Raw genomic sequence first — 15,959 nt, 5'->3', positions numbered from 1 at the left:
CTTCTCAAAGCTGAAATGCTGCCAGTAGCAGTGTATTTCTATACAGCCTATGTGAAGAGGAAAAACCTGAACTTTTGCCAGCAGACTCTACTGCCAGCAAAGTTGGACATATCACAGCTTGTGTTCCTATCATCTCAGTTGCATTTTTTCCTTGTACAGTAAAAAAAGACAGCTCTCATAGACTGGAAAACTCCAGAAAAACTCAACAGAGACAGAAAGAAAATGGCCTCAATTTCAAACTCTTCTTTAATTTTAAATCTCATTCTCTTTTTCACAGCTTTGCACTCTTCCCCATCTCTCGCCATCCATCTTTTGTCACGCTGATGTCTTTTCATTTGCGTCACCCTCAATTTCTGACAGTCATTGCTCCTCGTTCCCTGTTTCACTGTGGGTCTTTTTCTCATTCCTGCCTCTCCCTTTTTGTTTTTCTCCAGTAAACAGCAAATGAAAAGAAAAAAATCTATTGCTGCCAGTATTTGCAGCTCAGTGTGCTAAAGTAGGGCACTGGACATTAAGGTCACCTATACTGAGACTGTAGGCTAAAATGCTGAAATGTCAAACCTGTAGCCTTCGAGGGACATGCACGGTTTCATCAACATATAGGCATCAGTATGGAAGACTGCACAACATGAGAGGGTGGGAAGAATGTGAGACCTTTGAGGTGGAATACAGAAAGGGTAGGGAACGTGATACATTAGTTCTTCTAGGTTTTTAAAATTTCTAGGTATAATTTAAGACCAATAATGTTCATCGACTTGCACTGATGTTGTGTCTTTATGGTCTCATAATTATTGATTCAAGCAAAATGAAATGAAACTAAATAGTGTGACTGAATTTTTTGTTTGTTGCTTTGTTGTAGACATTTGATCACATCACAAAACTCTCCTGATGCATGTCCTTCCCCGACATTCATTTGGACCCGTTTCTGTCCACCTGATAAATTTAAGGCTGACATTTACTCTGGTTTGGTCTCTACCAACCTCCGAGGGAAATATCTGGCACTTTAGCCGCTAAATAGAGCGTTGCAGTAGTGAATCCTAAAACCCAGAACTGAGTTAACATTTTTGCACTTCTGGTTCCCTTGAGGCCAAAGCCAGTGGGTTTTTAGTTAAATACCTGAAATAAGGTCTGTGGTTAACACAAGGCCAGTAGATTTTCAGGTTTTACCAGTACCAGTGAACACCCTACTCGTGATTTTTAAAGTTTTTACATGTCCTAAAAAACACTGTTGCTAACAAATGGCTAAATGAGACTACAACTGCTTTTTATGTCTGTTATCTATCTGAGCTTCAAAAATCATAAAAGTAATGTTCACTTGTGATGATTATCTTGCTGAGCAAAACAGACTTGCATCATAAACCGTTGTTTGTCACACAGCTTATTTATAACAATCCAAAAGCTTATGGAAAAATCCCACTGGCTTTTTGTTGAGGGAACCAGGATGATGGCCTACACAAACATCATCCCTATGGCACTCTATGATCCACGGTGTTCACCAGTTAGTTCCTAACCATGACTGTAATTTGTAAATGCTAAAAAAAAGCTAGTATCTGCTGCAGTATTAATGTCTAAGAATGCAGAAGACTGCAAATAAAAGCAATCTTGCAGGAAATCATACACATTCAATGGGGAAAGGTGGGTAGCTGGTTTTGCAATTCCATACTGTCAGTGCAGATTTATGGTGTTATCTCACAATAGTGAAACACACAGGTATGCAATCACCTCACACAACACACAGCTTTACCACTCTGCTGACACACGAACACACACATGTACATTCACACAGCTGAGAGCCTCAGGTGTTGAGGCAGAATCGGTTTTCTGTCCTGAAGCAAATCATGTTAGCCTGCTGCACGTCAGTGCTGTGACATCTGGGTGCCAGTATGTCAGTTTTATATTCACAACACAGTGATGTGCAGCTCTGCATACACACTGTCTGCTGAGGCTCAGTTCTGTGTTGTGACGGCATACACATGGAAACAGACAAATGAAAGAGGAAGTCCAGTTTTTCACGCTCTACTGCACCTGTCCACAGTCACAGATGGACACGATCTGAAGAGTCATATTCTTTAGTCTCTAAGTTAGTGGAACTATTGGGGTTTGGTTTTGTTTTTTGGGGGGAAGGGGGGTTCTGTTGTTAGATCTGCTGGACAAAACAGCCTTAGAGCAGAAAATGAGAGAGAAAAATGAGCAAAAAAACATCTGGTGATAAGGGGAGTACAACAGCAGCCACCATGTAGACCCAGAGAGGAGCCAAAGATTCCTTGTCCCCTCTCCGAGCCAAGATTTGCTCACTCTCTCTCTCCTTCAAACCTTCCGTGCTGCTTTCCATCACACTGGATCAACACACACGTTGATCACCTTGACTCTCCAAAAGACAAACACAAATGAAGCCCAGAAAAGCCTGTTTTCTGTCTCTGTCTCTCAGGCCATCACTTGGGGCCTTTGTCTCCTCGAATCCTCTGTCACCCATCACTCAGCGGCTCAGCTCAGCTCTTTGTACTCAAAATAGTCATCCCTTGTGAGAAGTTTCTATAAAAATATTAAATGCAGTCATTTATTTCTTACTCAATTCAGTGGCAGCCATGTGCAGTAAAACATGATCAGAGCAGAAGAACACATGGCCTGGATTATAATTAACAGGCATGTGTGCCTTGTTTTCTGTCCTGAAATTCGAAATCTCTCTCCTTCCCTGCTGTTCGCCACTCAACATCTAATGCCAGTTGACAGATAGGCTTTCATTTTGTTTGCTCAACAGCTGTGGGAATGTATCAGATCACGGCATGAAGTGAACCTTGACTTACATTATGCAAGTACCAAAGACAGTGGTTCATTTTGTTCAGGCCAGATCTGTGAGCATTTACTCAACCACAAACAAACAAACACATTAATGTCCAAATCAATTCAGGTCCTAGGTGAGGACACGATTCCAGACACACAGAGAGACCCATGCGACATACACTAATTGCCCTTCAAGCTAAGGTAAATTGATATGTTGGAGCCATTGACCAAGAGCTGATAAAGATAAATGGTGGACTGATTGCTGCTGCAGCCAAACATAGCACGGCTTGTCTCAAGGCAGCGACTATGACCTACGCGTGGTAGAGTTCTATTTCCAGTGGATTCTTTTATGTAGAGTATATTAAAAGATTTGAGTAAACCTTATCTGTACTTTTGAAATCTTACTTACCCAAGACTTTCTTGACAAATAGACCCTTATCAGCAGCTCAGGCCCTTAACCTTCTACTTTTGGCCACAGATGAGGTATGCTGGAGCAGCTGAGGAATTAGTGCCTTGCTCAAGAGTGTTTATTTGACCTCTCTATATAAGTGCGTCGTGGGGTGACTTTGTTTAACCTCTGGCTGTTTAAAATGTTTTTTTAAAGGTATTTTGTCCCACCAACAGCCCACAGCCAGAAGTGTAAACTAATGACACACAACAGGGCCAAAAGTATGTGGACATATGTGGTTTCAGAATATTTCATTCCACAGCTTCCAGTGAGTCACACTGATCCCGTAGATGTTGTGTGGTAACATATCGCATCATTCGGCCATCTTGAAATGTGTAAATAACCCAGAGTGTATTTGCTGGGGCATGGTTTGTTTATTTCATGGTGTGGATGCTTTTGTTTTGCAGTGAAGTGGTTGACTTCCGGTTTTGAGCCGTGCGCTTTTGTTTTGGGTGCACGTTTAATGTGTAGCATTTAGGGTGATGTAGCTTACTGTACAAAGTTGACTGAGACGGAGTACTCTTAGACATTAGTTTCATACTGGCAGCCCCTCTGAAAGAGGCACAAGGTATGTTTGCTATGTTTAGTGATGTGTATGAGCATTTTGTTGATGTGTATTGTATGTCGATGTAGCTTAATGACGCATGTGTTCATTGTATGTAAATACTTATCGAAGTAAAGTTAGTTTGTCTGTTTTCAGCTCTTAACGGTTGAGGACGGTGTATGTAAAGCATAAGGTTCACGGAAGGAATAAAAAACCAAAATCACCAGTAAAGTGTCATCCTTGCTCAGGGGGGTATGCTATAAAATGTAATATGCATCATTTGATTAGTGAGGCAGACGAAGTTTAAACAAGCAGTAAGTCCATTTTACAGAAACTGTCACACTAACAGTTGCTTTTATAAACTCAGACATTTAATGAAGGGACTCATGAAGGGATGATTATGCAGATAAATTAATTACATATGAATAAATAATGAATTAGATGATCAAACTCGAAGGATAAACTAGCACAGTGTCAGCTTAGAGCAGAAAAGTGAAGCAATGTGGGGTAAATGAGTATGGGCTATTATCACAGCAGGCACCAAACTGCATTGATTACTTAAACAGTTATTGACTCTCTAACTGGAAAATCTACAGATAGAAATATGTCCTCTCTCAAGTTACTTGAATGCTAACTGTTTAAGCTGTGTGTAGTAGGAATCACCTCTGGCTGTTTAAAAGTAAGTGCAAGGTCTTATTATATCCACATTTAAAATAGATTTCCTGATGACAGCAGGTTCCTGTTGCTGCACAGTGCATCCAACTGAGAGGATACCGTCACTGTACTTTAACACGTGTCGGTGTCCGGAGCTCCCTTTGTCCTGGTTGGGCCTCAAGTGTTACATCAATCACTGATTTAAAACTCTGTGCCTTGTAAAACTGGTGCTTTGTAATACATAGTTGTACAAAAAGCTGAACACTTCACACATTCTAAAATTAGTTCAACTCAAATGACTGCCAAGAAGTAGAGCTGGCTGAGTCCAAATCAACGTTTAATTCACGTCTTAAAGGTACATTAACTAAGACTTTGCACAGAACGTGGCGTCTCATCGCTATACTACCCTCCTCCTTTATAACTGTATTAATATAGTAATACTTTATATATGTGTCTGTCTGCATTAATTACAATATTAGGGCTGAAATGTATGATCATCTGTGTTTTTATTAAGCTGATAATTTGTTTAAGACTAGAGTAAATTGCCCAGTTTCCCAGAATCAAAACAGATGCTTGCAGTTTGCTTGTTTTGTCTGACCAACACTCCAAAATCCTTATATATTTCATTTACAGTGATATAACACAGAGACGCAGAGACATCCGAGAAGGTGGAACCAGATTTGTCTGAAACATTTATTCAATTATCCAAATAGTTGATGGCTAATGTTCTGGACTCTCAGCTGACTGGAGCTGAACATCTAGTTAGACTGGTTATCTTCTCACTGTTTAATTATTTAGGAATCTGGCTGCTTATTTATTGAAAAGGAGAATAAATTTACATCTGTAAGAAATTCACAATTTGGTCATTTGTCACTGAGAGGAGTTCAGAGATGGAATGGTTGTTGTTTGACAGCTACTCACTACTAAACAGATCTAGACCAGTAGCACAATGCCCTGTTTCAGGTTGCTGTCTTCCTCTTGCTACATACTGTATTTGTCCAGTGGACATTTCTTCAGTGGCCCTCCATCGCGACGGCGGCCCCTGTTGCTAGGAGACCTGTGACACCACTGCAGATAATCTGCTCTATCTAAATACATTTCACATGGATACTGTGTATATCAGCTAGTGTGATCTTGTTGTTTATTTCCTGACCCACTCAGCTCTTCCCCTGCATGTGACTCTATTGACAAACATCCCTGATTATGTAACTGTGTGCTGTGGTGAAACCCAGACACATTTTGAACCATCTCTTCTGACAGCACAACAATGGTTGCACACACTTCGGTCACTTCTATTCAGAATCACAAGGCAGAGTGTAATATTTGCACTGCACAGTTCATTTTTCACTTCACACATCCAACCTGAGAAATATGAATGAAGCCTGGAGACAGTGTTTGTCTATAAATAGAGTGTTGGAAAGGGCTTTGTGGACTCATGAGAACAGACAGGGCATTGTACTGCCTGGCCTATCTGTATCTGGCCTCCAGCCATCAGTCAAAAGACTGAGCAGCCACCCCACAAACACACACACACACACACACACACACACACACACACACACACTTTCACACATTGGCCTAAACGCTAGCATATGAAGAGGCTGCAATCTCATACACCTACACAGTAAAAAATCCATACGCAGTGACCCAGATGCTGAAACACCTACACATTATTAAGTAACAGAAATCTGTTTTTCTCACAAACCCAGACTACTATGCACTAAACACTATCACTGGCCAAGACACTGATAATCACTATTCAGATAAGAAAGACACCAAAATGCAAATAATTACTCACATGGTCAGAATTTGTGCAGACCAGACTGATCTCAAACACCAACGCAGGGAGCTTTCTTCCACACTGTCTCCGTCAGCTGCTAATGTGCTGCTCTTCACTGTATAGTAAATATATAGCAAAATAACTGGCCTATTTTCAGTTACACATTTTGAGACTCCATGTCGTTAAATAAATAAAACTTAAGTTAAAACTGATCTAGTTGAGGAATATGTTCACCGGTTAAAAAATTATGAATAAATAATGACAAAAATCAACTGAGAAACCTTTTTCTACTTTATTCTGGCTGTGAGTTGTTTTCATGATGCTATTGTATGTTATGTGCAGGAAATTTTATTTCTTTTTCTTCTTTTTAAGCTAATAAAAATGATGTCAGGTCCGCTAAACACACCCGAGGCTTGAGTGGAAAAAACGTTTCACCTGTGTTCGACGCTTTGGTTTTGATCCAAACGGTTTGTTCTCAGTTGCCTGTGAGCACAAATGTCAATGTTTGTTTTGCATTTTCAGTGATCTCTTGTGGCGTGTTGGCGGTTTAAGACAATGAGCTGAATCAATGTTCCTGTTGGCGCCAACAGGGAGAAGTGCAACATTAATGCTAGTCACACTGAGATGGACCATACAAGATACTGTACAAGTGGAGCGTGTAAAGCACAGGGGGGATTTGTAGCATATCTATATGTGGCTTTTTATTGCCAGTTATAATTTGCACAGGATGTAGGGCTCAACATTTTTATTTTCATTATTCCCAGCTGATTATCTCCTACCCTTTTTGTGTATATGCAAGTCTTTAAACCAAAGCAAAGAGCTAAAAAGATATTAAAATACTCTGTAGAGTTGAGACTCAGTCGAGCCGTGGATTATTTTCTGTGATTTTGTTACTTTGAGTGATACCCTCTTCATAATACATAAACCATTTTCAGGTCAATATGTAGCCGATTTGTAGTTTGGTGATAAACAACTGATTCTCTTGTCACACCTTAAATTTATCTGACAATTTTGGCACTGGCTCTTAACATCAGAAGTTCCTGAATATCGTCGTGACCCCTTTCATTGGTGTCTTCACTGCAAATGAAGACACCAATATGTGAATACTCTAGAATACACACTGCTATATTCTCACATGGGCTCACTCGGACATTATGCAGTTTTTGTACGAGGGAGCTGGCAGGTGTTAGGTAATTTCTTAGTTAGATAGATATCGATTAGAGATCTGTTTGTTTTCGTGGTGTGTATCTAAAACAATTTGACATAACATTACACATTAAGACAAATATTATGGTTACTTTTACCGTCATAATAACATTTGTCCCTGACTGCAGCCTTTCTCTGCTTTAACTAACCTTGCATTTAACAGCCTGAGGAAGACATCCTGGCTACACTAACATCTTCTAATACAACAGATCTCTAATCAATATCTATCCAACTAAGAAATTACCTAACAATTTAAAGTCCGCTTAATGCCCAGGTGTGACTGACTTGAACATTTGTATTCTCACATACAGCTCCTCAGTTAATGTCTAGAAAATTTCAGGGTTACAGTCTGAAATGGATTATAGAGCAATTTAGTCCACTTTAAATACATACTATTTATTTAAAAATGATCTATGTCTACTGTATGGTTTTGTTCCAGTGGCATGTAATTTAAACTGGTCATCAGCCCCTGAACACTTTGCAGTGCCTCTGCTAAAAATGAACAGCAATCCCCAAGCTCACCGGTAAACAAGGCTCAAACTCTGAAGGAGAAATCAGACCCATAGACACACCACCCAGTCTACTTACTACAACAATACAATAGTTGCAACCACACTAGGATACGGTACTTGTGTCACAAAAGGGCTGTAAGCACCCAGCAACTGGCATCCATTTATAGTAGAAAGTAGAGCAGTCAACACAAAGACAATTTCCAAGCGGTTCCAATGACTACAGCATGTACTTCCTTGTTATGGTCGGACCTGAATAAGCCCCTGAAGTGATAGTAATGGTATCTTTCCACTATCGGAACCTAACGAATGGTACACCCCGTACTTCCCTAACCCTCACACATAATCTCCAGGGTTGATGCAGACCATCCTGCTTTGTTTTTTTCACTGTATTTTCTCTCTGTCCATCTGTTTAGAAGAAGGAGGGGCTGCTCCACACACATATAGTTGTTTTGGCGGCCTGTTTTAATTTTAGTTTTAGTCCAGTCTTTGTGTGAAGCTGTCATTTTAGTTTTAGTCACGTTCATACTCTTTTTAGTCTAGTCAAGTTTCAGTCAACTAAAAGTCTGAGCATTTTAGTCTTATTTTAGTCAGAATTATCCATGACTATTTTCATCTAGCTTTAGTCGACAAAAACTGATGACATTTAGTCTAGTTTTAGTCAATGAAAATTGTATTTTAGTCTCTTTTTAGTAATGCAATTCTATTTAACGCAGTCAATATAGTATCAGTACCTAGTAGTATAGACGAAACCAAAAGTTTCTTTTAGCCAAACCCATTTCAAACAAGGTTATCTTATTATATTATTGTTACCTTTATAGACTCAAGAATACATCCAATACACATTTTGTGTGATTTTGTGGCCACATTTCTCCCCATCTTTTTCCACAACACATTCCGTTTTCTTTTCCAGTTCTATGTAATTAAAGTTTTTCCAAATGTCGTTTCTTCTTTTTCTCCCAATGATGAACCCTGGCTGGCCGGCCATCGGCCCCTTTCTCTGTGTCAGACTTAACTTTGTTTGTTGACGTCTTCTAAATAATGCCGTGAGTGGTGGTTAAGGAAGTGACGTTGCCTGCGTCTGCGCAGTGGAACCGGATACAGCCACTGAAGCGAGACACAGGAAACAGAAATACTGCAAAATAATAATAATAACATGACTAAACGAGATGAAATAACATTATAACATTTCAGTTTGTCTTGTTTTGGTCAATGAAAATACTGTGTGTGTTTTCACACGGTTCTTGTAATGTTAATGCTTGAGGTGTGAAGACACAGACATTTAACCAATCACCGACAACTGCTCTGCGCACACGCACCCCCTCCGCCCCTTATGTTCCTGGTACTTGATTTTAGTACTACCTCCAGAGGGGTGCTGAAATTTAGCTCTCAGAACGTACCTCCAAATCTGACACACCGCGGTGGAAACAAACACAGAACCTATGACGAGCGTTATTCGACACAACGCATTTTAGTAGGTTCCTATAATAGACAAACCCCTTTAGAGTCCAGTTATAGCTGCTTATTAGCCCAGTTTGTTGTATATCCACACATTTATCTACCTTTAAACTCTGTTATCTTTAATTTCATAGCATCTAGCATGGCTCCAAGAACTGCAACATGTGGAATATTTGCTCTGTTTATCACTGTAGCTCCTTTAAAATCAGGAAATGGACTCCATTGTTCAATATTTTTACAGTTAAATGCCTTATTTGAACTTCCATGCCTCATCACTGCACAACCATGACCACTTGAACAAGTCAAGCATATCATATTTCTTTCAGTCAGCACTGATGGATTAATAAACACTGTGGCAGGAAATGTTAATATTAGTATAGTCAGCATGCAAGGTGACAGTCTGAAAGCGAGCTTCCCACCACACCAACAGTTGCCATTTTCTCCTCTATAGTTTTGCTTCCCCCACACAAGCTTTGAAACTTCATCTCCTGCTCATATATGGTGTGTTTTACTATAGTCATACAACTACTGAAATTACTATGATATTAAACTTTATTTATTTAGCTACTTTTATACATAAAATACAGATCAAACTGCTTTGTAAAACAAAAATAAGGCTGTGGCCTTACTCGCTTTAGCCTTACTAAATGTAGTTAACTGAATAAAGGGTACAGTTTATTGACTATGTAATCAATTGTAAGCAAAGTATAGTGTTATTTATTCTTTCTGATGTTTCACAGCCTTGCTTTAAAATTGTTTAGTCACTGAGTATTTATAATTCCAACATACAGCATCATAAATTGTAGGCAATTGTGCTTTGTGTTCAGGAAAAATGCATTGAAAGCCCTGATCACTCCCTGGAGTGCAGAAGGCCAAACTGTCACAGACTAGTCTGTAATGAGGTCAGGCTGGTCAATAACAATCAAGGACAACTGACTGCCATCAACTGTGTCTGCAGTAAAAGCTTCCGTTTCATTATAATGTGTAAAACAAAAACAAAAGTTTAGTTTCTGTTTTGTCAGTGGGATCAGAAACGTCTGCAGGCCTTATCAGAGAAGACTCAAGCAAACTGCTCCCATCTGTCACAGTTTAACGATGTCAAAAATCTGATCTCCTTGGATTATTAGTCTGTCCAGTACACAAGACACTTGGGGATGTTGCATTAGACCACAGGGCAACTGCACCAGCTGAGGAGTTTATTTTCGGCCCTCCAAAAACTCTACAAATCACTGCTTTGACATGTTAACTGCCTGGCTTATTCAAAGTAATAGTGTCCTCACTAAAACCTGAGTCAGAGGGAACATTTACGAAATTAGCAGCATGTGACAGTCATACACTTTATAAGTAACATCATCTGTCAGTCCAAGAATTAATGCTAGCAACTGTTTGGATCTATTGCTGGGTTTAAATTTCTTTCGTTAATGGAAAGAAATCTTGCGAAGTAATTTTACATTTTCAAGTATTTTTTAACCTGGGTCTTATTCTCATAAACACTATCAAGTCTATACGTATGGCAACGTGAGCAAACATTGTGACCTTCTAGTAAGTACACAAGCACGGCTAATCCAGGGGGTGGCTTTCTGTGTTTAATAGCGTGCGGACTCAGATACAAGCATTTGAAATAAAGGTGTAGAATCGAAGGCTATTTGGAAATCTTTGGGAAGCTTGTGCTGCACATGTTATTTTCTTAGAGTGGTGTTTCCTGAACCTCTACGACACGCTAGCATAACCCATAGTCAAAACTGACACAAAAACCAAGATTTAAAAATAACAAACTTCCCCTTTAAGTTCAATCATGCTTAAATCACAGCCATCAAGTGGTGTTAAAGGGTCAGTGCACCCAAATGACCAAAAAAAAAAGTTACTTAAACTTGATGTGTTGTTTTGCGTTGAATCTATGCAGCGCCCACTCAATACACGTGATTGTACAGCGAGTTGCTCAGACACATAACATACACATTTATTAACTGAAAATTTTGTTTATCATCGTTATCAAGGAGATTTTTCTATTTTATTGACCCAGCCCTAGATGCAAAGCCTCATTGTTTCAAAAAAGCCTAATTTGACCATCACTAGTAAAAGGTATTGTCCATGGCACATAGGCTACTTTCTTCTAACAATCCCACAATGCAATGCTCAGCATGTTATAGCTGAGAAAATTACCACTGTGTGACTGAGCCATTAGTGGTGACACAAAACAACAGTGTTTAGAGACAGTCCAAGAGCCTGTTGAATGAGCAGTGACAGGTATGATCTTATCTACAAAGTTTTGACACTTTGTCCTCTTCACATTCTTTCTCCATCTGAAGACAACACAGATGGAATTTTGTTTGTGCTGCTCAGAGCAAGGGTGAGCAGAGAACTGGGTGACCAAAATATTCAAATCTAAAAAACAGTATGTTTAAGAGTTTATTCTGAAATACTGAATACACTTAAGAAACAATCAGTCCCTAAAGGAGGAGGAGGCATGGCTACAACACCACACTCACTAGCAAGTTCAACCAAGACACACAATACACTCTCTGACTATGTGTGTGTCTGCATTGCTGTTTCAAAATACTTCTGACATAGCTGATGGAGAGCCTGCGCGCGCCTGCATACATCACTTCAACGCACGGTAGTGAAGCAATGTCGACTCCAGGAATACACCTGGGCGCGCGCAAGTCAGCATGTGCATGTGCGTGAGCGCGTTATCAGCGGGGGCTGGGCTTCACTTCACTCAAGGAGCAGTGGGGAGGCCGCCAGTCGCCAAATGCGCTATATGGCTCACAGAACCTGCGCACGCGCTTGTTTGAGTGCGTCTGTGCGGCTTTCAGCAAAACAAAAATGTGTCTGTGAAGCTGAGTGAAGACAGACGAGAGGTACGCGCAAATGTGGTGTGTATGTGTGTGTCCTTGGTTTGGCACGGCGCACTTAGGCAAAACATTTTCCTTTCGCGCGCCAGGCTACAAGATCCACACGGGAGGCTCTGAGGAAAGGCATCTTCACATGGAATTGCTGCACCCTATTGTTTTCTCCAAGGTTTAATCCAAACTGGTGTGCCAGTGAACGCACACACAAGGGACACACCTCCCTTTGACATTGACATCCTCCCCCTCCTCCAGGCAGCCCAATCCATCTACTGTACCTTCATCTTAAGAGAGAGAAACAACCTTTCTGCTCCTAAAATACAAAACTGTTTAATCAGACTGCCACTGCTGCAGCTCTGTGGGGACAACCGTTTTAAATACCACAATACGCAGCGCCTTTACTCGAGTCGACGGAGGAGGAGGAGGAGGGTCGGGTTCATGTTAACGTTCAAGTTCATGTGAAATGGGATGGCAATTATGGCTTTCATCCTGTCTGCAGGAGACTTGAGCCATGCCAGTGAGCTGTCATGTCTGGGTCGGTCATAATAGCGGAAGATGAGGGAAAAGGAACAAAGACCCGCTGGCGATGCCACATGTGCGCGTCAGCAACACTTAATCTCTCTCTCACACATTCGCTCTTAGACGTGTGTGTGGTGCTATTTTTATTTTTTGCATGCATCTGAGTCTGTTAAGTAATAAACTCACATGCATGCAAAATTATATTAATACCATTCTTTTTTCTGTTTGTTCTTGCAGATATTTCAATATTAGGATCTTGTAGAGCCGTGTGTGTCTGTGTGTGTGTGGACCGAGTAGGGTGTTTAAGATTCAGTCAAAGAGGAAAACACTGGGGGGGCACTGATTACTTTGACATCGGTCTACATTACTGAACAGGGTGGTTTACATTCACAGCGGTCAACGTTATTTTCCTGCGCAATTCAGACATAGAACGCTCAGGGAAAACAATCAAACAAACAAATTGTTCAGGTTTTACTGCCTTGTTGCACGACTGTTGAATAAGCAATGCCAAATCCGCACAGGGTACTCCCCGATGTTTCTAGGAGAACATACGCGAACCATAACACAAAGAAAGTCTGCATCTATAATAATAGTAATAATAATAATAATAATACAAACTCACCTTTTAATCTGCAGACTGGGCACAAAAAACAGAAAAGCAGGGGAAAATATGTGGCAAGTCTCGCTCTCCACTTGCGCAATGTCGTCTTACTCTTTCCAACTTGTTCCACAGTCTTTCCTTTAATCTCCTGCTATTTCACTTTTACCTCCACCTCCTTTATTTCCCGCCGTGCCTTCCTCCTCTCAGTTTCCTCCAGTGTTGTTTTTTCCTACTTTCTCCTGCAGGAGGAAAATTCAGCACAGTGAAAAAAAACATGGAACGGTCAATTAAGAGGCAAGATGGAGCGGTGGAGTTTTTAGACAGTGTTAACAAGTTATCTGCCAACAAACAACTTACTGTTCCTGTATTCCGTTTAGCTTATTGAAGTAAACAAGTTGCGGTGTATATTTACTTACCCTGGTACAGACTGAATGTTGACGCGTTATCGAAGACAAACTGTGTGTTTTTCTTTTTAGCCCCGCCTCCCCCCAGCTTTTACGTTGGTACAGTCCACCCTTGTTTAGCTTGTGGACCTGAGCCCAGCGGACGGGCATTCCCGCCTGGACGTAAATAAAAACACCTGGGTTTGAAACGTAGCCACGAAGACGAAAATGGATGGGACTCCAGCAATGAGGCCTCCATTCAGGACAAGTGTGGTGGTCCGAACATGGGCTTGAATTGGCCTCCATGTTGTTTTTAAGCCCCCTTGTCCCGTGGAGGACCGAGAGTCTCATTTCAGTGTCAAAAACTTTTCCATCTCACTAAGGCTTGTAATTTTCTCCCCACACACCCTGTAACATTAGCTTTTTTAGGTCCATGTGTGGGAAGTAAGATAACAGAACAAAATTCACAACATTATATAAACTAGAAAAACAAAAAGTCAGTGGTGTAAATTAACTGAGTGCATTTACTCAAATACTTAAGTACAGTTTTGAGGTATATGGGTTTTACTTGAGTATTTTCATTTTGTGCTGCTTCATACTTGGCCTTCACTACATTTTAGAGAGAAATATTATACTTTTTACTTAACTACATTTATTTTATAAATGTAAGTTTTCAGAATAAGATTAATAGAAAAATATATAAAGTATAAACAAGATATTACTCATTTCTGCTGGAAAATGCACAAGCTACCCAGCATTAAAGTGATGTACACAATAATGCATCATTAATTATTATCTGATAAAAATGATATATATTAATGTGAACTGTGCAATTCTGCAGAATGGGTAGTTTTACGCTTAGTATTTCAAGTATATTTGGTTGCTAATACTTTTGTACTTTTACTTAAGTATAACTTTGAATGCAGGACCTTTACTTGTAACAAAATATTTTTACATGTGGTATTGTTACTTTTACTAAGTAAAGCATCTGAGTACTTCTTCCACAAGTGGATCAAGTAAATATGATAGCCTACATTTTAAATATATCCTGTAAGTTGTGTAAGAAGAGCCTTGTAGATTGTAGGTGAGCATAGTGGAGCAGGGTGAGGGAGTGCTGGGTGGAGCAGAGTGGACTGATTTGGAGTTTCATGTTAGTGCTACCTTAAGTTACATACTGTAGCTTTAATTGGGGATTAACAGGTATGATAAAAGATATATACTGTGTACAGTAAACAAAGTTTAAGTTAACTTAATACTGTGTAATGAGAAATAAAGTACATGTAAAAACGTAGCCCAGCAGCAATTTCTATAAACAGTTTGTTTAGTGAACTTGCATAATTCTGTTTTCGGAGCTTTTTAACTGCAGGAGCAAGGGGAAAATAAAATGACATATAATTCCAGCTGAAGCTGTTGACCAAACCCAAAGTAGAGCTGCCAGGAATCAGAAAGTCATTTGTCAGCTATAAGATTATGTAAATCAGGTTACAGCTTCCCCTACTCTCATTGTATTGTTGTTGGGTGGCCAAGCAGTTTCCTACACATGTTCTAGCTGTGTTTAAAATGGAAAAATAAACCATTTGTTTTAATTTATTTTGTATATTGTTGTAGATGCATTATATTTGTTCTTACTAAAATATTACTACTGTATACATTAGCATAGCCATTTTTGCATTATGAGGATTTTGGAGGCAAGTTCATTGCTATGAATGATAATGGCTTTTCAAATTGTCTTGCCAGCAAACTATTTTCTTTGGAAAAGAGTTGATGGATTTGGAATAAAGGTCACTCCATATGTTATTAGTATCATTGTTGGCTGATCAAAAGTATCTCTGTGGTCCTAAATTAAACACCTTACATAATGATCCCCCAGCTCCTGCTGCAGCAAGCCAGATATTTGTTCCACCAAACCACACTGATGTACATTTAGACAAGTTACTGTGTCACTGTGAATTCAGTCCAAATAAACAGAGTGAATGCCATAAGGAAAGAAAACAGACTTGCTCAAAAATATGCTGAAACGTTATGCCTCCATTTCACTAGACAGTATCAGATCAGTTTTTTGTTACATAATTTGCTCTATTAAAAGCAGAAATGATACATTCAGAGAAACTGGCAAGACGTGCGCAGCAGAAATGTTCTTATCTTGGCCCACCAGTTGTGCAGCCTGGCTGGATTTCAGGGCTTTCAGGTGACGTCACACACCCTCTGGTGGCCATGCTAGAGGCCC

At 39.9% G+C, this 15,959-nt stretch overlaps 1 protein-coding gene across 2 annotated transcripts in view; it reads right to left on the bottom strand.

Moving 5' to 3' along the window:
* Positions 1-13,859, bottom strand: part of ndrg2 (NDRG family member 2) — a 32,056-nt gene extending 18,197 nt beyond the window's left edge. Inside the window, exons 1-2 of one of the 2 annotated variants that reach the window (XM_020587640.1) lie at positions 13,766-13,859; positions 13,371-13,588 (exon numbers count right to left, since the gene is read on the bottom strand). The gene's annotated coding sequence lies outside the window, so the exon portion shown is untranslated. Of the gene's footprint in view, positions 1-13,370; positions 13,589-13,706 lie in introns of both variants that reach the window. The other variant, XM_020587639.1, reaches the window with a different exon arrangement.
* Between the last annotated feature and the right edge of the window lie 2,100 nt (positions 13,860-15,959).

This window comes from Monopterus albus, unplaced genomic scaffold, assembly GCF_001952655.1.
Source record: "Monopterus albus unplaced genomic scaffold, M_albus_1.0 scaffold468.1, whole genome shotgun sequence".
Taxonomy (NCBI): domain Eukaryota; kingdom Metazoa; phylum Chordata; class Actinopteri; order Synbranchiformes; family Synbranchidae; genus Monopterus; species Monopterus albus.
This window is presented reverse-complemented; position numbering and strand designations above follow the sequence as displayed.